Source organism: Wyeomyia smithii, chromosome 2, assembly GCF_029784165.1.
Source record: "Wyeomyia smithii strain HCP4-BCI-WySm-NY-G18 chromosome 2, ASM2978416v1, whole genome shotgun sequence".
Taxonomy (NCBI): Eukaryota; Metazoa; Arthropoda; class Insecta; order Diptera; family Culicidae; genus Wyeomyia; species Wyeomyia smithii.
In genome coordinates, this window is record NC_073695.1 from 150058874 (window position 1) to 150082123 (window position 23250).

Consider the following 23250-nt stretch of genomic DNA (forward strand, 5'->3'; position numbering starts at 1 on the left):
GAAAGATACAAATATCATATTGAGAGAAATTTCAATAATGAGCTTGATTTGTAAAACGAAGTGAATATTGATTCCGCTTTGGAAGCATTAAAATGTGCAATTGTTGATGCCAGGAATTATTCTGTTCCAAAGGCTCAAGTGAAATTGGATTCACCAATAATTGACGAAAATCTTCAACTTCTAATTCGTTTGAAAAATGTCCGCAGACGTCAATATCAACGTTCTTGTGACCCTGTTTTTAAAACTATTTGTAAAGATTTACAGAAAGAGATTAAACATAGTCTTCTGAGAAAATCAAAATTTTGAGACTAAAGTTGAAAAATTGAAACCATATTCAAAACCTTTTTGGAAGCTGTCGAAGATTCTTAAGAAACATTCAAAGCCTATTCCAGTTTTAAAAGATGGTGAACGTTTTCTTGTTTCCAATGAACAAAAGGCTCAAAGACTTGCTTAGCAGTTTGAGAGTGTTCATAACTCAAATTTGAATTTTGTGAGTCCAATTGCAAATGAAGTCACACGTCAATTTGATTTAATTTCTTCCCAGAATTTTTTACCTGCAGAAATAATTGAAACTAACTTGAATGAGATTAAATCAATTATTAAAAATTTCAAAAATATGAAAGCACCTGGTGACGATGGAATCTTTATTATACTAATCAAACATCTCCCTGAGAGCACAATGGAATTTTTAGTGAAAATTTTCAATAGCTGCTTCAAAATTGCATATTTTCCCAAATTATGGAAAAATGCAAAAATTACTCCAATTTTAAAACCGGATAAGAACCCAGCTGAAGTTTCAAGTTATCGACCAATCAGTTTGCTTTCTTCAATAAGTAAACTGTTTGAGAGAATTATTCTTAACAGAATGATGTCACACATTAACGAAAATTCAATTTTTGCAGATGAACAGTTTGGATTTCGCCATGGGCATTCCACTACTCATCAATTGCTCAGAGTTACTAATATGGCACGAGCTAACAAATCTGAAGGTTATTCCACTGGAGCTGCTCTTTTAGACATAGAAAAAGCATTCGACAGTGTTTGGCATAAAGGTTTGATTGCAAAATTGCAAACTTTTAATTTTCCAATTTTCCTAATCAAAATTTTAAAAAATTATCTTACTGATCGAACTCTGCAGGTTGTCTATCAGAATTCAAAATCTGATAGATTTCCTGTCAGAGCAGGTGTACCTCAAGGTTCAGTTTTGGGTCCAGTCCTGTACAACATATTCACTTCAGATCTTCCTGATTTGCCTCCAGGATGCACAAAGTCATTGTTCTGCGATGACACAAGCATTTCCGTAAAAGGAAAAAGTCTTCGCGTCATATGCAGTCGATTGCAGAAAAGTTTACATATTTTTTCTTCCTACTTGCAAAAGTGGAAAATCTCTCCCAATGCTTCTAAAACTCAAATGATAATTTTTCCGCATAAGCCTAGGGCTTCTTTCCTCAAGCCAAACAATAATCACGTTGTCAAGATGAATGGGGTTATTTTAAGTTGGTCCGGCAAGGTTAAGTACTTGGGACTAATTTATGATAAAAAACTTATTTTCAAAGAGCACATTGAGAGTATACAAGCCAAGTGCATCAAATATACGAGAAGTTTATATCCTCTCATTAACAGGAATTCTAAACTTTGTTCAAAAAACAAACTTTCGATTTACAAACAAAGTTTTAGACCAGCAATGCTTTATGCTGTACCGATCTGGTCAAGTTGCGTCCTCCATGGTTTGGTACACTCGAATTACATAGACTTACTGGTGTTGAACCATTAGAAGCTATGTCAAATAAAATTATTAACAATTTTCGACAAAAATCGTTGCAATCCTCAATTGCTACGATAAGCTCTCTTTATAGCCAATAAGTTAGCAATTAAGTTAGTTGTAAGTTTACTTCCCCTTTTCTGACAAGTAGGTTTAAATCCCTACGAATGATAAGTCCTAATTGCGAAAGCAAACAAATCCTAACAATTAAAATTACAAATTTCTAACAGTGTTGAGAAGTCACCATTTGTGATTGGACACACATACTCATTATTTACTAATATTTATCATAAATACTTAAGCTGCTAACAAATCCCCCCTTTAAAAAAAAATCTCCCAAAATAAAAAAGTTATGTGACATATTTCGATATTTTTGGGGATACTTTCACCTCAACCATTTCAAAATTACGCAATTTTACGCACGTGGCAGTTTCATACGATGAAATAACTATCCTTAAACTTTCAATTAAAGGTACACACTCTGGTATGTTAGAGTATGTAAGCAGCCTTTTCGGCTGTTTTTCAAAGCTATTCGGTGCCAATTTTTGTATACAAAAATTTAAAAATAAAGCAGTTTTGAGTTTCGAAAGTGGCCCCGACCGATGTTGAGCTAAACATGCATGCATGTTTTATGAGATTACAAAAAATGGAGAAAATGTTAGAAATAGATTAACTAAAAATTGAGTTTTCCTTATATTCAGTTGTTTATTCAGTTTTGTAAGCGTGGATGTTAATAGTAGCTTTTTTCAAATTTAATTTATTCTTCTTCCCCGTTTTCAAAAGGAGCGAGCAAAGATTTCGCGTCTTCCGAAAATGTTTTAAGGGGCCATCCACATACCACGTGGACAGATTTTTAACGAATATTAACCCCCCCCCCCCCCCGTGGACAAATACCCATATTAATTCTGTTTTTTTTTTTGTAAGGACCGTTGACATTCCCGTCGCAAATGCCAGCTCATTTTTTTATCAAAACGTATATTTGACACGGCACTATACATATAATGTTTAACGAAGCCAACTGGGTCTTTTTTCTAGTTTCTCTTATAAGCTAAGGCAAATTTTTATCCTCGCTGCCGACTACGAGCTCAAACTAAGTCTACAACTAAAACTAGCATGGTTTTTTTTTCGACGGTTCTGTTTGTTGGAATTGTTAAATGGGTACCCTTATGCTTTTCAAATAGCCGTAGATCAGCATCAAGTATGAAGTGTTCCGTTGGGCCAAGATATCGCGGACCGGGACGTAGGGTTGTATATTTCGGGCCCTGAGTGTATTCAAAAGTAAGGATCTAGCGTTACGGAATTCAGCACACACCCAAACTACGTGTTCGATGTCATGATCCACAAACGCAATGGTTAATGTCCGTGAGCCCAATAGATGATATTAAAAATGCCGAGTTGTCATCTGACTATAATATTTTCAGCTGCGATCGTAGTGTGCGACCAGCAGCCTGCGAAGAGGCGGTGGTACACTCATTGCTGTTAAGAATTCAATCTCCAGCGCTCTCGTGCAGCTAGAAGGATGTGATGCACTCGAACAAATTGCTGTGCAAATTTCCCTTTCGACTAAATCAATCTATCTGTGCGGAATAAACTTAAGGTTCGCTGTTGGACCTGATAGATATGTCGCCCACGCTAACAGTGTGCAGCAATTAGCGACCAGGGCAGCCAGCGGCGATTCAGTGATAGTAGTCGGCGACTACTATCGGTAGATACCTCATCTGAATTGGTCTTACGATAACGATGTGGACTCATTTCTGCCAACGAACGCGTCATCAGAACAGGAGCTTATTTTCACGGAAAATATGATCGCTAGTGGACTGCAGCAAATTTGCGACTTACCGAATACCCATGAAAGGCTACTAGACTTGGCTTTTGTAAGCAACAGCAGCGAAATTGAACTGATCGGCGTGCCTTTTACTATTCTACCCTGTGACCGTCACCATAAACCTTTCGTTCTACGCCTAACAATGCCATGCTTACCAGAAAATCCTATTGTAACTCCTGCAAACCGTAACCTCGATTTCAATCGATGCAACTATGACGCTGTTGTTGCCGAGCTCAGCTTGCTAAACTGGGATGAAGCTTTTTATGAAGCTAATACTGACGAGGCCGTTGCAATTTTTTATGACGAGCTATTTAAAATAATTGCCAGAAATACACCTTTTCGTACAACTAGCATCCGACACTCGAACAATCACCCGTAGTGGAACGCCACACTTCGACACAAACGTAATGTCCTCCGTAAAGCTCGCCGCCGATTTATGCGCCATCGTACCGCCGGAAACAGAATAACCCTTCGCATGCTGGAGACAGAGTACGATGAATGCCTCCATTCTGCTTAACGTAATTATATCTTCCGAATTGAAAGTGAGGCTAAGGTGGATCCGTCCTCTTTCTGGCGCTGCTTCAAAAGTAAAAAAGGCACACAGTCAATCCCATCAGTGATGTCTTACGAGGGCACAACCAGTAACGACGATGAAGATTCAGTCGAACTTTTTGCCGCTTTTTTCAAATCGGTGTACAACTTTAACTCTCCGGCTGTTTCCCCGGAACTGTTAAACTCCTTGCCATCGTTCGATATACACTTGCCACGTCCAACTTTCACCGCAGCCGAGGTTGCCATCGCGCTGAAATCACTTGACACGTTAAAAGGCCCTGGTTCGGACAAACTGCCCCCGGTATTCATTCAGCGCTGCGCGGAGGTACCTGCATCACCGGTATGCCACATTTTCAACCTGTCGTTATCAGAAGGTATATTTCCGGAGGCATGGAAAATGTCTGCTGTCACGCCCATTCACAAAGCCGGAAGTGCTCATAACGTCACTAACTACCGACCAATCTCGATTCTCTGTTGTCTCGCCAAAACGCTCGAGCTTCTAATTCACGATAAATTCTACGCAGCCGCTAAGCCCATAATATCCCAACACCAACACGGCTTTGTCGAAAATCGTTCTACTGCTACGAACCTCATGGCATACGCAAGTTTTCTTACCGCTAGTTTGGACAAACGCTGTCAAGTGGACAGTATCGACGTAGACTTTGCCTTCGATAAGGTACCCCACGAGCTGACGTTGAAAAAGCTTGAGAAGCTGGGCTTCCCTAACTGGCTTATCTTGTGGTTGCGCTCCTACCTACGGGACAGATCCGCTTTCGTGAAATATAAATCCGTAAAGTCAGGCCGGTTTCCGACACCATCTGGTGTGCCGCAAGGTAGCCTCCTTGGTCCTTTAATTTTCATTTTATTTGTAAACGACTTGACCAACCGCCTTGACTCTCATCATCTGATGTACGCCGATGATTTGAAGATATACCGAGTAATCAGTTCTTTGATCGATTGTGCCGCTCTGCAGCAGAACATCGACATCGTAACAAGCTGGTGTAAGCTGAACGGGATGGCGATTAACGGGACGAAGTGCAAGGTAATCAGCTTTGCTAGAATGCGGACGCAGTGGCGTTACGAGTATGAAGCGAATGGTTCGAGTCTTGAACGAGTTTTTTCAATGAAGGACTTAGGAGTGATCATGAACAGCAAGCTCAGTTTTAACGAGCACATCGCAGCGACTACGAGTAAGGCTTTCGCTTTGCTCGGTTTCATCCGCCGACACACACGCGATTTCAGCGATGTATACGCACTCAAAACGCTTTACTGCTCTATTGTTCGAAGTGTCCAAATTTGAACAGCGTAAATTTGGGTTCCTTACCACGAAACCCAAATTGTTCGCATAGAGAGAATACAGCGATGTTTTCTCCGTTTTGCACTACGACGACTACCTAAACGACCCACAAAGATTACCGCCGTATGACCAGCGATGCCGTTTAATAAAACTGGAACCCTTGCATCAAAGACGGACATACTTACAACGAATGTTTGCCGTCGACGTGGTACACACCATATTGACTGCCCGGACCTACTGCAAAAGGTGAACTTCAATGCGCCAGCGCGTCGATCTCGCCAACGCTTGTTATTCCGGACTACTACGCACCGGACTGTATTCGGACAAAATCACCCACTGGAAAGATGTTTTGCCCTACTAAATAATATAAATGTGTTTGATTTCAATGTAACTAGACATCGTTTTAAAATAAGTGTTAGGTATTTAAACTAGTTAGGGATAAGTCAGTCTGTACAGCTTGGTCTGAAGACGTAGTAAATAAATAAATTAATAAACAATACGCAATAGGTGTGCATCTAACCCGTAGTGGTTGGACATAATCCGAGACATCACGCGAATGAATTCTCGTCCTACATCCAACCCCCGAAACCAAGGTTTGGTGGAAACCTTGGGGATGATGCTGTGTAGCCACCTTCCCAGTTCTCCATTATCCCACGAGCTCTGCCAGTTGACGAGCGTATTCTGACGTAAGATTTGCAAAAATTCATTGTAGGCAATTGGTCTATCGTAAATATCACCGTTTGTTGCGCCCACCTTAGCCAAAGTGTCCGCTTTCTCATTGCCCGGAATGGAACAAAGAGAAGGGACCCACACTAAGGTAATTTGAGAAGATTTTTCGGATAAAGCACTCGAATGTTCCCTTATTTTCCCCAGGAAATACGGAGAGTGCTATGCATTTTTCATCGATTGGAGAGCCTCAATAGAACTGAGACTGTCCGTAAAGATAAAGTAATGGTCCGTGGGCATTTTTTCAATAATCCCTAAGGTATACTGAATTGCAGCCAATTCTGCGACGTAAACAGAAGCAGGATTATCGAGCTTGAAGGAGGCGGTAAAATTATTGTTGAAGATACCGAAGCCAGTGGACCCGTTGAGAAGTGATCCATCAGTATGAAACGCATTTTCGCAGTTGATGTTTTTATATTTGTTATAAAATATTTTAGGGATCTGCTGCCCGCGTAAATGATCCGGGATTCCACGAGTTTCTTCCATCATGGATGTATCGAAAAACACAGTAGAAACAGAAGTATCCAACAAGTTGACACGATTGGAGGTGTATGAGGAAGGATTTATACTTTGAGACATGTGATTGAAATACACTGTCATGAAACGGGTTTGAGAATTAAGTTCAACTAGCCTATCGAAATTTTCAATTACCAAGGGGTTCAAGACCTCACATTTGATGAGAATACGAGTAGTCAAATCCCAAAATCGGTCTTTTAGTGGGAGAACGCCCGCCAAAACTTCCAAACTCATCGTATGGGTCGAATGCATGCAGCCTAAGGCAATACGCAAACAACGATACTGCAATCGTTCCAGCTTGATTAAGTGGGTGTTAGCAGCGGAGCGGAAGCAGAAACACCCGTACTCAAGCACCGACAAAATCGTTGTTTGGTAAAGCCTTATAAGGTCTCCTGGGTGGGCTCCCCACCATGATCCAGTAATTGTCCGGAGAAAATTCACTCTCTGTTGACATTTTTTTATCAAATACCGAACGTGACATCCCCAGGTGCCTTTCGAATCGAACCAGACACCAAGATATTTATATACCAAAACCTGTGAAATAGTTTCACCCATTAACTGTAAGTGGAGCTGAGCAGGCTCGCGTTTCATAGAAAAAACTACTATCTCAGTCTTCTCCGGAGAGAATTCGATACCTAGCTGTAAAGCCCAAGTAGACAAATTGTCCAAGGTATCTTGCAATGGTCCTTGCAAATCGGCAGCTCTGGCTCCAGTAATAGAAACCATGCTGTCGTCCGCAAGTTGTCTTATCGTGCATGAATTTGCCAGACATTCGTCGATGTCATTTACATAAAAATTATAAAGAAGGGGGCTTAAGCATGAACCCTGGGGAAGACCCATGTAGCTAATATGAAAAGTTGCCAAATCACCATGCGTAAAATGCATATGCTTTCCGGACAATAAATTATGCAAAAAAATGTTTCAAATTGGTGAAAATCCTTGTCGGTGAAGTTTGCCCGAAAGAATGTCAATAGAAACGGAATCAAAAGCCCCCTTAATGTCCAAGAACACAGATGCCATTTGTTCTTTGCGAGCAAAGGCTAGCTGAATATCTGTAGAAAGCAACGCAAGACAATCATTCGTTCCTTTGGCGCGGCGGAAGCCAAATTGAGTATCTGATAGTAGACCGTTTGATTCGACCCAATGGCCTGAACGACGGAGTATCATTTTCTCCATCAATTTCCGGATACAGGATAGCATTGCAATCGACCTATAAGAGTTGTGATTAGAAGCTGGTTTTCCCGGTTTTTGGATGGCGATCACCTTCACTTGCCTCCAATCCTGCGGTACAATGTTTTGCTCCAGGAACTTATTGAACAAGTTCAACAAGCGCCTCTTGGCAGTGCCGGGTAGATTCTTCAACAAGTTGAGTTTGATTCTATCTAACCCAGGCGCGTTATTGTTACAGGACGGGAAGGCAACTGAACATTCTGCCATCGTAAAAGGTGATTCCATCGCGTCGTGGAAGATGGATGGAGACATATCGTGAACAATGTTTTGCGCAGGAACAGAGTCCGGACATACTTTCCTGGCAAAATCAAATATCCACCGACTTGAAGACTCCTCGCTTTCGTTGACCGTTATACGATTTCGCATTCTTCGGGCTGTGTTCCAAAGAGTGCTCATCGATGTCTCCTTCGACGTTTCGTTTACAAACCGACGTCAATATCCGCGTTTCTTTGCTCGGACCAAGTTTTAAACTTGGTCTCAAGCTCCAAATACCGCTTAAAGTCGTCGGGTTTACGTTTCATCCGAAAAAAGGCCTTAAACGCGTCGGATTTTTCCGTGTAGACATCGGAGCACTCTTTGTCCCACCACGGAGTGGGAGGCCGTTCTTTGATCGTCACACCGGGATATTTCTTCGTTTGGGCTTGCAACGCGGCGTCGAGAATTAAGCCCGCGAGGAGGTTGTATTCTTCAAGTGGTGGATGATGTTGAATCGACTCGACAGCTTCTGAAATCATTTCCTCGAATAACTTCCAATCGATATTCCGTGTGAGGTCATACTGTTCGCGTGCGAGTTGAACCATTATCAATTGAAATTTGGATAGGCAAATGATCGCTACCGTGGGGATCGAGGACTACCTTCCATATGCAATCCAACCGTAGCGATGTTGAACATAAAGATAAATCTAAAGCACTGGGGCGCGCTGAGGGTTTCGGAACGCGTGCTATGTCCCCGTTGTTTAAAATTGTCATGTCGAAGTCGTCGCAGATGTTATAGATCAAAGAGGAACGGTTATCATTAGAAGGGGAACCCCAAGCCACGCCGTGAGAGTTAAAATCTCCCAAAATCAAGCGTGGGGAGGGAAGAAGTTCTATTAAATCAAAGAGCAGCCGTTGCCCAACCTGTGCTCTGGGAGGAATATATATATAGAGACAATACAAAGCTCTTTACCTTGTATTGTCATTTGACATGCGACAGCTTCGACGCCTGGGACCGAGGGGAGATTAATACGATAGAAAGAATAGCACTTCTTAATCCCTAGAAGGACTCCTCCGTAAGGGATATCTCGGTCGAGGCGAATAATATTAAAATCATGGAAGTAAAGATCTTCATTTGAAGTGAGCCCGGTTTCACAGAGGGAAAATGCATCGCATTTATACTTATTAATCAAAACTTTAAATGAATCAATTTTGGGGATGATACTTCTACAATTCTCAGCCGATGAATTAGCCATCGAAGGATACGATCGCTGCAAGGAGGGGCCATTTAGCAGTCAACTGCTTCAAAAACGTTTTAACTGTTGGTAGAAATACGGTATAAATGCCAGCAGAAGACTTTTAAGGGGATCAGTTATGTTGAAATTTCCAAAAATCCAGTCCACAATATCTGAAAAATTCAGCAATCCAGATTCTGGCTGAATCTTGTACGAAAAAGAAGGAACAGGTGGGTTTTTTTATGTTCCTGGAAGTGCTGGGAACTCCTTACTAGAATTCAATTTTGCCAATCCTGGAGGAGTTTGCTTTGGATTTTCTACAGCACTTTATTGTTTTTTAGTATTAGCCATTTCAGATGGAGACCTTCTCTGTCCCTTCCTAGGGAGTTTAGGGGAAGAGAGGTTTTTTCGCTTCCTAGACTTCCCGGGCTCGGCAAAGGTAGGTTCTCCAACTGAATCGTCAGAATCAGTCTCATTGGACGACAAGACCTCAAAAAGATTCGGGGAAACCAGTTCGGTGGCAGCGGCCTTTTTGAGCATTTCTGCGAAAGTGCGCTTAGAGCGCTCTTTCAGAGACCGCTTGATCTTTTCTTGGCGCTGTTTGTACGCGGGACATGCAGACAGCTCATGCGGACTCTGCCCACAATTGAGGCACTTTTCAGCGACCTTATTGCAGGCATCGTCCGCATGTTGCTCTCCGCACTTGCCACAACGTGCTTTATTGCCACAGTGGGATGCCGTGTGGCTCAACTGTTTGCACTTGTGGCAATTCATTACCCGCGGCACAAACAAGCGCACGGGTAGACGCACCTTGTCCACGAGCACATAACTCGGCAGAGCAGACCCGGCAAAAGTCACACGAAAAGAGTCTGATTGGATGTAAGTTTTCACATCCTTGTCAAACGACGCTAAATGTAATCGCTTACAATCGAGAATCTTAACTGGTTTAAGGCTACAATCTTTGAAAGCGCCTTTTCCAGTCTTCAGCAAATCCTCGACGGTCAGACTCGAGTCGGTAACCACGCCGTCGACCTCCACTGCACGAGCTGGAATGTACACGAAGTACTCCAGCGTAAAAAGCTCACAAACAGCAATCTCGTTTGCTTGTTTGAGGTCTGACAGCGAGACACGCAGTTTATCAGGGCGGACTTAAGTTATCTCTGTCATGGCTGAAAACCGTGCCAGATCCTTACAAATTTGCATAGTGTTTAATGGTTTCATTTTGGGCCTAAAATATACTAACCACGGGCCCAGATATCCTTCCGGATACAACTTCGCCCGATGGATCAGGTCTTGCGCGGCTCCTTTTCTGATCCGCGGGACTCTGTACCCGCCCGGAACGGACGTAGAAGCGGGATGGTTTGCATATCCGGAATCACAGGAGTCAGTCTCTTCTTCGTCCATGTCAGGCCGAAGATCAAATGCTCAAACTCAATGTCAATTTTAGATTTATAAACGATACCGTAAAAAAAAACAAGAAAAAAAAACTATCTCTATTATCCGCTCTACTCTGTAGCGACGTTGTCTTTGCTGCCTATCTGCAGCCTGTTGTTCCACCAGCAGCAGCTTAGTGCTTCAAACGGCGTGGCCGACGGCGGCGCGGGGGGCGTGCTTCAGTTATTCCACTGCAGGCGATTGTTTGTTCAGCACAGAGCCGAATCGAAAAAAACACACGCGCCGTAAACAACCTGGTGTAGCTAACGATAGCAGCAATCGAACGAATGAACGTCAAGCGGACTCGCGTCTATTTGCTTTCACAAAGTCGGACAGCTTAACAGCGGAGCAGGCAACAACGATCCTGTCTCTTCTGAGTTTTACTTCCAACTGCCAGCTCATTTGACGGGTAGCGATTTGAAATGTCAATATATGCTTACAATACTGAATATATAACTGAATATTGGAAAAAACTCAATTTTTAGTTAATCTATTTCTAACATTTTCTCTATTTTTTGTAACCTTATCAAAGCGTATTATGTTTAGCTCAGGATCGTTTGGGGCCACTTTCGAAACTCATATTTTATTTTTAAATTTTTGTATACAAAAATCGGCGCCGAGTAGCCTCGAAAAACAGTTAAAAAGGCTACTTACATACTCTTACATACCAAAATGTGTACCTTTAATTGAAAGTCTAAGGATAGTTATTTCATCGTATGAAACTGCCACGTGCGTAAAATTGCGTAATTTTGAGATGGTTGAGGTGAAAATATCCCCAAAAATATCGAAATATGTCAAATAACTTTTTTATTTTGGGAGATAAATAATACAAATGCTCAGCATAAACATCCATATTGGGATGACAGATAACTTAGAAGGTTTGAAAATTCGAAAAAATCTGAGAAAAAAGTTATAACGAAAATTGTGATTTTCAGAACCTCTTCATAGAAAACTTTATGTTGCTCGTAACATATTAGAGATAGACGCATGGTGCCTTCGACAAAGTTTATTGTTTTGAGATCGCCTAAAATTTTGCCGAAGATACTATGCAGCTATCTCAATCTGTTAAAAAAATAAATTTTCTATCTCACTTTTAGGTGGATTGATCACTTATTTTCCTACATTTAAAGATGTATTTTTGAATATCTTGAAATTTCTCAGAACATACATTATGGGTATAATCAACATTTGAAACGCTATTTAATTAATCGCACGAAAACGGCAAAATAAAACACTGTGCAACGCCTAGATGATTTCTCTCGTCACTTCACTAAGGTTCAACCAAAAACAAATCGTTCTTAGTGATCGTTGTATCCTGGAATCGAAAAGAGTTAATGATTTTCAAAAATTCTGCATATTTTTGCCTCACTACAACATTGAATATATTTAGAAAATCAGGACAAATGCTAGAATATGAAAAATAAATCAGGACGTCCAAATAGGATCTCAAAATTAGGACATGTTCTGCTGAATCAGGACGAATGGTATCCCTATTTTCGAATAGCTCAGTAAAAGCGCGCTCCATGTGCAAATAGTTTATTATTTATTACAGTCAAACCTGTTTTTGTGCGATATTTTTTTGTGCGAAATTTATTTTGTGCGACTTTTTTTGTGCGACTGTTTTTGTGCGATTTTTTTTGTGCGGCATATGAAAAAGGACCACTTCCGATAACATTTTCAGCCATTTAGTTTTTCCGATTCTTGGAATGAATTCCGACGCATTACAGAAGTGTTGCGTCCAAAAATTACTATTTGAGCCAGTTTTACGTAGGAAAAGTCACGAATTGCTTGCCTACGAAGGAAAGCGGTTGAAAGGATTAACATGTTTAAAAAAGCTTCGTTTATCAATCCGATGTTTTAAAATTGTTCTCATAGGTATTCTAAATCAGAATCAACAACTTTCGAGTTATTTTTAACTGAAATTTTTTTTATGCGGTCCCTATCCCTGTATAAAAACCTAAATTAATCCACCTAGCGGTCAGACCCAGCCTTTCTCATTCAAACTTTTATTTGTAAGAATAGATTTACATGAACGCTTCAATCCAATAAATGTATATTCACTCTTTAGGTTCTAAGATATTGATGTTGTAATCTATACTTATAAAAATGTAGTCCGGTCTGCCTGTCTGTTTGATCCATATAGGCTCGAAAACTACCGAACCGATCGACGTGAAAATTCGTATGTAGGGGTTTTTGGTCCCGATAAAGGTTCCTATGATAGTTTGAGACCCCTCCCTCTTCTAGAAAGGAGGGGTCCAATACAAATTAAACATAAATTTCTGCACAACTCAAGAACAAACCAAGCAAATGAAACCGAATTTGGCATGTGGATGTTTTAAAGGGTAATAAATATGTCCATAATGGTTCGAAGCCCCTCCCTCTTATGGAAGCACATGTTCCTGCACAAATTTCTGCACATCTCGCGAACTAATCAACTTAATGGAACCATATTTGGCAGGTGAATGTTTTTAGTGGTAACAAATATGTTTGATTTGACATTTTGGATTGTAAGATGGCAACTTCCGGTTTCTGGAAAACAGCCAAAAATGGACGATTTCCACCCAATATAATCCGGATAAAGAAAGATACACAGGAGCTAAATTCGACCGCAGATACCATTTTGAATTCTAAGCTGGCGACTTCCGGTTTTGGAAAAACAGCGGCAAACGACCAAATACCACCCAATATGGGTATTTTCGGAATCGTAATGATGCACTGGAGCCACATATCGACTTCAGACACCATTATGAAACGTAGGATGGCAACTTGTGGTTTCTGGAAAACAGCCAAAAATGGCCGATTTCCGTCTAACATGAGTATCTCGGGATCTAGAATGATACACAAATAATAATAATAATAATGGTTTTTATTGATATATAGGATTTCCCCGTTATCAGACTTAAAAAAAAAAGGTATTACACATTACTGTTAAAATATTGCCTAAAGTTAGTTTTCAACTGTTCCGTTTACATCTCCAGTTTTACATATGGCCAAAGATCATTGTAGGCAGCCATCAGTCTATATAACGGCTCATTCCTGGCATAATTTTGAACCCTGTTCGCAAGTGGAACCTCCTTACCCTCCTTAGATCGGCTCTACCTTCGTACCTCGTCAATTGGCTGCATAAGTACGGTGCACTATATTTCCCTGAGTCCAGATCCTTTAGAAATAGGACGTCGATCTACATTCTACGGTCTCCAAGGCTATTGATTCCCACTAGCATGCATAAAAACCGATAGTCAGGCATTTCGTCTCTCCATCCAAGATTGCGCAGCGCAAACCGTACAAACTTTTTCTGTACTCGTTCAATCCGGTTAACATGTACATTAAAGTACGGCCGCCAAACCATGCTAGCATACTCAATCCTTGTCTGGTCCGTTGTATATTGCAACAATTGTATAGGGATCATTCAGTTCACGGCCAAAACGTTTTACTATACCAAATTGTGAGTTTGCTCTCGTCACTACCTTCTCGATGTGTCTTCTAAAGGTTAACTCGCTGTCCAATTCTCACCTAAGTCACAATGGCAGGTCGTTCTTTTAACTACATCTGTACCTAAGCTGTAGTCGTAAGCGATTTTGTTGGTTTGACGACCAAATGACACTACGCAACATTTAGAGACGTTGACGTTTAGACCAAACATTTGACAAAAAAACAAGAAAGCGGCACAAATTGCTCTGAAGCATCACATAATCCTTCGGGCATCGTATTGGCATGAAAATCTTTACATCATCCGCATATATTAGTATGAAAACATCAGTAAGCAGACCCGGGAGTTCATTCATTCCATTTCATTCAGTTCATCAGTTCATTCCATTTTAAACATACTCCATTAAAACCATACTTTCTTAGCACAGCAATAATCGCATCTATGTTGACCAAGTCAAATGCTTTAGACATGTCTGTATATATTGTATCAACCTGGTAACCTTCTGTCATCCAGTGTATTGTCCTAGATACAAATTCCACTAAATTTGTCACGGTGGAGCGTTTTCTCAAAAATCCGTGCTGGCAACTCAGGATTTGTGGTTCAATCCACTTATATGCATGTTCGTAAAAAACGCTTTCAAACATCTTTGGTATTGCTGAAAGGATAGTTACGCCTCTATAATTTGCGACTGATATTTTCGAACCATTCTTAAGCCTGTATCAGACTAACCGTTGTAGCGGTTGACAGCTACCGTTCCGTTCCTTTTCGACCAATCAGAGCACAGCGGTCGACCGTCGCTTGTTGTTGTTGTAAAAAATAGAATTATTTCTATTTTTGCCGCCAACCGTTCCCAACGGTTGGCGACTGCTGTCATTGACATGGCAAAGGCAAACGTGCCTCTTCACACCTACACAAAGTCACATATAGAGACTTATCGAATAAAAATGTGTGCTTCTCTTTTTGGCACACACGACAGCCAGTCAAAACATTAATAGGACCGATTAATGTCGAATAAGTTCCGAAAAAATCGTTGCAATTCTCAATTATAGTCAGTAAAAAATAAATGTAAGATTAGGTTTGAGTTTTATTTCAATTCAATTTTTGTTAAAAATTTTCACTTCATTTTCATTTTCATAATTTTAATAAATAACTAACTGATACTACTCTCTATATGTGACTTTGTGTAGGTGTGAAGAGGCACGCTTGCCTTTGCCATGTCAATGACAGCAGTCGCCAACCGTTGGGAACGGTTGGCGGCAAAAATAGAAATAATTCTATTTTTTACAACAACAACAAGCGACGGTCGACCGCTGTGCTCTGATTGGTCGAAAAGGAACGGAACGGTAGCGGTCAACCACTACAACGGTTAGTCTGATACAGGATTTATGGATGGGAACAATATGCGATATCTTCCAGATTTTCGGGAAAATTCCTTTCGTTAAAGATGCATTGAAGAGCGTGAGAAGCGGAAGCAAAAAACCATCCACACAGCTTCGCAACAATGAATTCGGTATTCCGTCCGGTCCCGATTCCTTAGATACATCCAGCAACAATATTTTCTCACGAATTGTTTCCATAGACACGGCTAGAATGGGCATACTAGATTCGGAGGACGCGAATTGAGGCACATTACCAGAAGCATTATGGTCATAGACACTTTTGAAATGCTCAGCAAACAAGTCAGCGGCATCCTGGATACTTTCACTTTTCTTAGAATTATATACAACATTCGTGGGAATACCACTATTTTTGCGCTTATCGTTCACGAACTTCCAAAAATGCTTAGGGTTTGACTGAATGTTTCGTTGCAGCTCATCCATGTACAGCCGATGCTGTGACCGGTGTCTATCTTTTAAGGCGTTTCTGGTTTGCCTATACGCATTTTCATCAACTTCTGACTTTGTTCGACGGAATCTATTATAAAGCTTCTTTTTCTGTGTAAGCAGTGTTATTGTTTCTTGATCAAACCATGCCGGATAATTGAACTTAGCTTCAACTTTTCGCATTTTACAATGACGCGCCAATATACCATAAACCACAAAATAGAAGACAACAACATTGAAGTCAGTTGCTGTTTCCACCAAGCAGGCATTAACATCAATTGCATCAAAAATGCATTTTTTCTTTAAAGACTCTAACATAGAAGCAACGCTGGGCATACTATCTTCCATGCTAAATGCATCATCACAGACAAAAACGTTGTGCCAGTCTACATGTAGTAATTCTTCGGTTATGTGTGCACTCACAGCATCATCGATAAGATGAGTGTCCAAAACCATTTTCTTTTGTGTTTCGTCTGGTACAGGCAGCTCTCTCATATTAACGTCAATTGACATGGCATTGTGGTGCACTTCATTCCTTATCACTGGATCACTCACCTCGACCCGGCAGCACTCATCATCAGTGGTAAACAACAAATCTAAAAACCTATTGTTTTGATTCGGGATGTCGCAAACTTGGAAAAAACCGCAAGCAGCCATAGAATCAACAAGGAGCTCTTCTTCTGGTTGACGGACATCAAACGGTAAGAGATGTAAATTATTTTCAGTTTCACGCCACCAGATCGTATTTTTCAGATTGAAATCGCCCATTACAATAATTTTACTTTCAGCTTCAAGTGACGAATCGACTATGTTTCGCATGCTTCCAACGTACGATGCAAAACGGCAAAAGTTCGAGTCGGGAGGTAAATATACACAACATAGAATAAACTCCGTTTTTCCCAATTGAATCTTAACGGTTATTTGCTCATTGCAGGAGGATTCAAAAGCTACATTGCTACAAAGCCGTTCATTAACAGCAATGAGAACACCGCCACCACTGCTCTTATCGGAATTGGTTGAGGATCTATCACAACGGTAAACTGCAAACGATGGTGGTAATACAAATTGGTTATGGATTGATTCATCTAAATTTGTTTCACAGAATGCGTAAATGTCGAAATCGCGCTCCAGTGCAGACATGAAAATTGCTTGAAGACGGCCACTACTCCGGATACTGTTTACATTCTGGTAGTATATATGCAAGTTAATTTCGCTTTTCTTTCTGTTATAACTCGTTTCTTTAACAGACGGCTCAGGTAAACGAGAGATAAACACATTGTGTCCTGTAGCGGGAAGCAACGGCATGGGTGAGATCGAACTAGACTGTCGGAGGCTGCTCATTGTTTGGTTGTTCGTTGTTTGGCTGGACTGGCGGAGGGACACGAAACGGCTTCGGTTGGCCACCACGGGTAAATTCGAATTCCTGGAAATAAATACCCTTCTGCCAAGACGAGGCAGACATGGCTTTCTCCTTATAATCCGAGTTCACTCCCACTTTGAAAGCAACATTGGTTAGTTCATCCAGTCTACGGCCACGGGGAACTAGCTTTACTACTTCAACTATCGAAGCCGGCTCGATATCCAAATTGCTGCGTACCAATCTAGAAATTTCGTCCACGGTGGCGCGTGGATCAAATTTCGACAAGTACAACCAGCACTTTGTATCCTCTCGAGTGAGTGGCACTATTATATCAGGTTCGATTTTGTACTTCACTTCGCAACTCCTCTAGCACTTTGTTTTGTTGCACCTCAAGATGAAGCATAGCCTCGTTGGTGGAGGCGATTGCTTGTCGAAAGGTTGCATTATTCATCATTTTTGTGCAAGCAGCACACATCCAGAACAATTGTCCGCTACTCGGAACGATATCCTCAAAATCATTCTTGAGTTTGACACATTGAAGAAGGAAGGTCGACTTGCAAAATCCTTTACATGTTATATCCTCCTCCTTTGACAAATCGTTTGTGCAAGAAAAACAAATGCTTGCCATTGTACCGGTAGGCGAAGATTAAAAGCTCAAATAAAGCGATCGAATAATGAAGTAATTGTGAGTATTCCACTAAACGCAAACGAAGTTTATCGTTACTGATAATCTGATAATGGTTATTGCGATTGGTATGTAGTAAAACGGGTTGAAAACTATCTTTTATCAGAGCGAAAAAAAATTCTAACGGCACTCACAAGTGGACACTCACACTGTGCACAGCAGCTGAAATCGATTACAGACCCCATTTTGGATTCTAGGTTGGCGACTTCCGGTTCCTGGGAAACAGCGGAAAATGATCGAATTACACCCAATATGAGTGTTTCTTCAAGCAGAATGACGCTCAGAGACCAGAAATTATCTTAAAATTAATGATGCATAGAAACCAAACATTGACCCTTGACACCATTTTGAATTTAAAGACGACCACTGTTAGTTTCTGGAAAACAACCAAAATAACTAAATACCTCCCAATATGAGTATTCCCGGTGTCAGATTGATGCCAGAAAGTCTGCTGAAAATGACCGAATACCACCCAATATGAATATATTCAGAATTAGGGCGATGTACAGAAGCCAAAAGTCGAGGATGTTGTCATTTCGATAAAACCAATCATTTCAAACGATTTGTCTTTTGACTTTTATCATATCCTATGACCGATTCTCCCCATCTCCCCATCTGGTCTCGAGGTACGATGCTGGCCTAACAAGCCGGTCGTCGTAGGTTCGAGTCTCGACTCGGGAGAGACTGTTAGTGTCAGTAGGATCGTAGCGCTAGCCTCGCAATTGTCCTGTACACTTAACGACTGGCTGCGAAGTCTGTGTATAGTAAACAGAAGGTCAAGTTCCGAATCGGAATGTAGCTTTGCTTTTTTTTATGACCGATTCGTCGTGCATTTGCAGACTTTAAACACATCGCAAGGAATCAATGAATTTGGAACGTTCAAATAGTACAAAACCACATTTAAATTATGTTGAGACCACATATATCAATCAAAGCAGGTATAGTTTTAAATAGCCTTTTAATTTCTTTTCTTTCCATAACTTTTGAGCCACATATCAAATTGTTATTAAATTTGTTATTGGTAAGTTCGAGAGATGACTCGTTCGTATGACACTAGTTATGTTCAAGTAAGTTATGTAATCTTTGAAATAATAGACTTTCGTTGTTTTATTAACAATTTAATACATAACGGTGGCTTAAGCTCAATTAACATCAAATGAAATGGGAACGTATAGGGCAGCCAAACTTTGAAACCAAGTGTTCAATCATAATTCATCGATTAACTCTTAACTAGCTCGCTCATCTGATAATAATATTGATCAAATCGGTTGTGTAGTTTCTGAGAAAATAAATTTACGTGATTTTCAAATTTCGGTACATTACAAACGAAGTTACAGTTTGATTACAGTCAAATTCAATAGGGTGTTATGAGGCAGTTGGACATATTAATTGTCACTAATTTTGTGAAAATCGGTTCAGCCATCTCTGAGAAAAGTGAGTGAGTTCAAGTAGTCTTCGGAATATGTTCCTTTTCATAGCTGGATTTCACATTTTTGAACATTACAGGCAAAGTAATAGTCCGATTGCAAAACAAATCAATAGGGTCTTATGGGGCAACTAGACCTTCATTTGACACTGATTTTATGAAAATCGGTTCAGCCATCTCTGAGAAACATGAGTGAAAATAGACAGTGTTCAGAACATGTTTCTTTTCATAACTTTTGAACCACAAGTTCAATCTATATAAAATTCAAAAGTTAAGGGTTTTTAGGTAGCCCTTTCATTTGAAACCAATTTTGTTCAAATCGGTTGTGTAGTTTTCGAGATAATGATGTTTCATGATTTTTACATTTTGATACATAACCTCTAAACTGAAAATCCGATTACAAAAAAATTGAATAGGGTCTTATGGGACAAGAAGACCTTTCATTTGCAATTAATTTCATGAAAATCGGTCCAGCCATCTCTGAGAAAAGTGAGTGAGAATAAAAATCTGCACATACACACACACACACACACACACACACACACACACACACACACACACACACACACACACATACACACACACATACAGAAAATGCTCAGCTCGTCGAGCTGAGTTGAGTGATATATGCCATTCGGCCCTTTGGAGCACTTGTATACTTTCGGTTTTGCAAGTGATTGCTATAACTTTCTAGGAGAAAGGCAAAAAGGTGATGCTGTGGAAATATTGTTTTGTAGCTGCACGTGAAGTTTCAAATGATTTTTTTTATGCGATTTTTTTGTGCGGTCCGTATCCTTCGCACAAAAACAGGTTTGACTGTATTTATAGTATGTTCAGTTATGCATTTGGTATCTAATAATTCGAGAATATCGGAACCGGTTATTTTCTTGGTTTTTAGAGCAAGTTATTGGTGTGTTATCATAATATCAAGATATGTTATTCATATGTCTATTTCAAGCAGTAAATGTGGAACTGACGATTGAAAAATGTACTAAGGGAACATTCATAAATGACGTAGCATTTGAGGGGGGAGGTAGGGGGGGGTCGCAGTTTTGTGACGAAATGTGACGAGGGGGAGGGTGGGGGTTCAAGCCAAGCTACGTAGCAAACATGAAACTAAGAAAAAAAATTTGGATTTTTTATAATTGTTCGTTTTTATCACTGTTTTGTCTGCTTAGGGTCATTTTTATTCCTTCCTTGTCTTTTCTTGTTCTTTAATGACACAAGGTATGTTTTGGATAATAAAATTTGCAAAAAAGAAAGTTATGGGGGGGGGGAGGGGTGGTTGTTATAAAGCTACGTAATTATCTAGAGGGGGGTCCTGACTTTGCTACGATGGGGGAGGAGAGGGTCAAAAAACCTTAAAAAACCTAAATTAATCCACCTATCGGTCAGACTCAGCCTTTCTCATTCCAACTTATTATTTGTAAAAATAGATTTACATGCATGCTTGAATCCAATAAAAGTATATTCACTCTTTAGGCTTTAAAATATTGATGTTGTAATGGAAGTATAAAATGCGAAATTTGACGTGATGTTAGTGCTTAAGAAATAGCGAAATAAAAGAAATGACTCTTAATTTCGAACAATTTAATAACGAGCGATACCGGGAACGTTCAAATAGTACGATACCACATTTAAATCATGTTGAGGCCATATATATTGATCAAAGCAGGTATAGTGTTGAATAGTTTTTGAGTTTCTTTTCTTTCCAAAATTTTGAACAGCATATCAAATTGTTTTGAGGTTTGTTATTTGTTAGTTTGAGAGATGACTCGTTTGTATGACATCAGTTATGTTCAAATAAGTCGTGTAATGCTTGAGATAATAGACTTTCGTTGTTTTAACAATTTAATACATAACGGAGCGTATAGGGCAGCCAAACTTTGAAACCACGTGTTCAATCATAATTCATCAGTTAACCCTTAACTAGCCCGTTCATCTGATATCAATATTGTTCAAATCGGTTGTGTAGTTTCTGAGATAATGAAGTCTCGTGATTTTCACATTTCGATACATTACAGACCAAGTTACAGTCCGATTACAGCAAAATTCAATAGGGTGTTATGAGGCAGCTAGACCTTTCATTTGACCCTAATTTTGTGAAAATCGGTTCAACCATCTTTGAGAAAAGTGAGTGAGTCCAAGTAGTCTTCGGAATATGTTTCTTTCGGATCGTTCAAGGACAGGCGGATTAAATAAGGAAACATCCATAAATGATGTAGCTTTTTTGCCTTTCTCCTAGAAAGGTATAGCAATCACTTGCAAAACCGAAAGTATACAAGTGCTCCAAAGGGCTGAATGGCATATATCACTTGACTTAGCTCAACGAGCTGAGCATTTTCTGTATGTGTGTGTGTGTGTGTGTGTGTGTGTGTGTGTGTGTGTGTATGTGTGTGTATGTGCAGATTTTTATTCTCACTCACTTTTCTCAGAGATGGCTGGACCGATTTTCATGAAATTAATTGCAAATGAAAGGTCTTTTTGTCCCATAAGACCCTATTCAATTTTTTTGTAATCGGATTTTCAGTTTAGAGGTTATGTATCAAAATGTAAAAATCATGAAACATCATTATCTCGAAAACTACACAACCGATTTGAACAAAATTGGTTTCAAATGAAAGGGCTACCTAAAAACCCTTAACTTTTGAATTTTATATAGATTGAACTTGTGGTTCAAAAGTTATGAAAAGAAACATGTTCTGAACACTGTTTAATCTCACTCATGTTTCTCAGAGATGGCTGAACCGATTTCCATAAAATCAGTGTCAAATGGAAGGTCTAGTTGCCCCATAAGACCCTATTGATTTGTTTTGAAATCGGACTATTACTTTGCCTGTTATGTTTAAAAATGTGAAATCCAGCTATGAAAAGGGACATATTCCGAAGACTACTTGCATTCACTCACTTTTCTCAGAGATGGCTGAACCGATTTCCACAAAATTAGTGTCAATTAATAAGTCAAGCTGCCTCATAACACCCTACTGAATTTGACTGTAATCAAACTGTAACTTCGTCTGTAATGTACCGAAATGTGATAATCACGAAACTTCATTATTTCAGAAACTACACAACCGATTTGATTAATATCATTATCAGATGAGCGGGCTAGTTAAGGGGTAACTGATGAATTATGATTGAACACATGGTTTCAAAGTTTGGCTGCCCTATACGTTCCCATTTTATTTCATTATAATCGAATAATCGGAAGTAAGTTTGACCGTCAACCAGTTCGGACGTGTTTCTTAGTCGCTCCCGGCGTGTATAAGTCAGTTTATACTTATTTTGTTTGCGCGAAGTTTATTTTAATCGGTAGTGTTTTGTTTTGTTTATGCCAAACATGAGCGAACGTTGCGAAGTTTGTTTTGACTCTACCATCGAAGAGCTGTGGTCGTGCGTTGGGTAGAGTCGTAAATTTCACCCCTCCTGTGTGGGGTTACCGTCTAACCGTGGCTCAAATCGCGTTACAAGAGCTGCTGACAAAAGAACTGCTGACACAACATCAAACAAAAGAACTGCCGACCTCACATCATACCTGCTACCATGCTGCGGCCCATGCCAAACTTATGTAACGATGACGTTTGAGTTGAAAGAGCTGACCGAACAGCAAAAGCTGCTGGTGACTCAGATTGATTCAAACACACAGGTGGTGCATAAATTCAAACTGCAATACCCAAACCAGCCGAACCAGACGTATACTGCAACGGAAGATATATATAATCTTGAAACGCTGCTCAATAATCTAAAGCATGAG

At 40.1% G+C, this 23250-nt stretch overlaps 1 long non-coding RNA gene across 1 annotated transcript; it reads left to right on the top strand.

The window, feature by feature from the left end:
• Positions 1-16641: 16641 nt before the first annotated feature.
• LOC129720756 (uncharacterized) lies at positions 16642-17400 on the top strand. Its single transcript, XR_008727275.1, has 5 exons — positions 16642-16726; positions 16814-16888; positions 16960-17060; positions 17128-17213; positions 17273-17400. It is a non-coding gene; the product is annotated as an uncharacterized LOC129720756 (long non-coding RNA).
• Positions 17401-23250: the final 5850 nt, after the last annotated feature.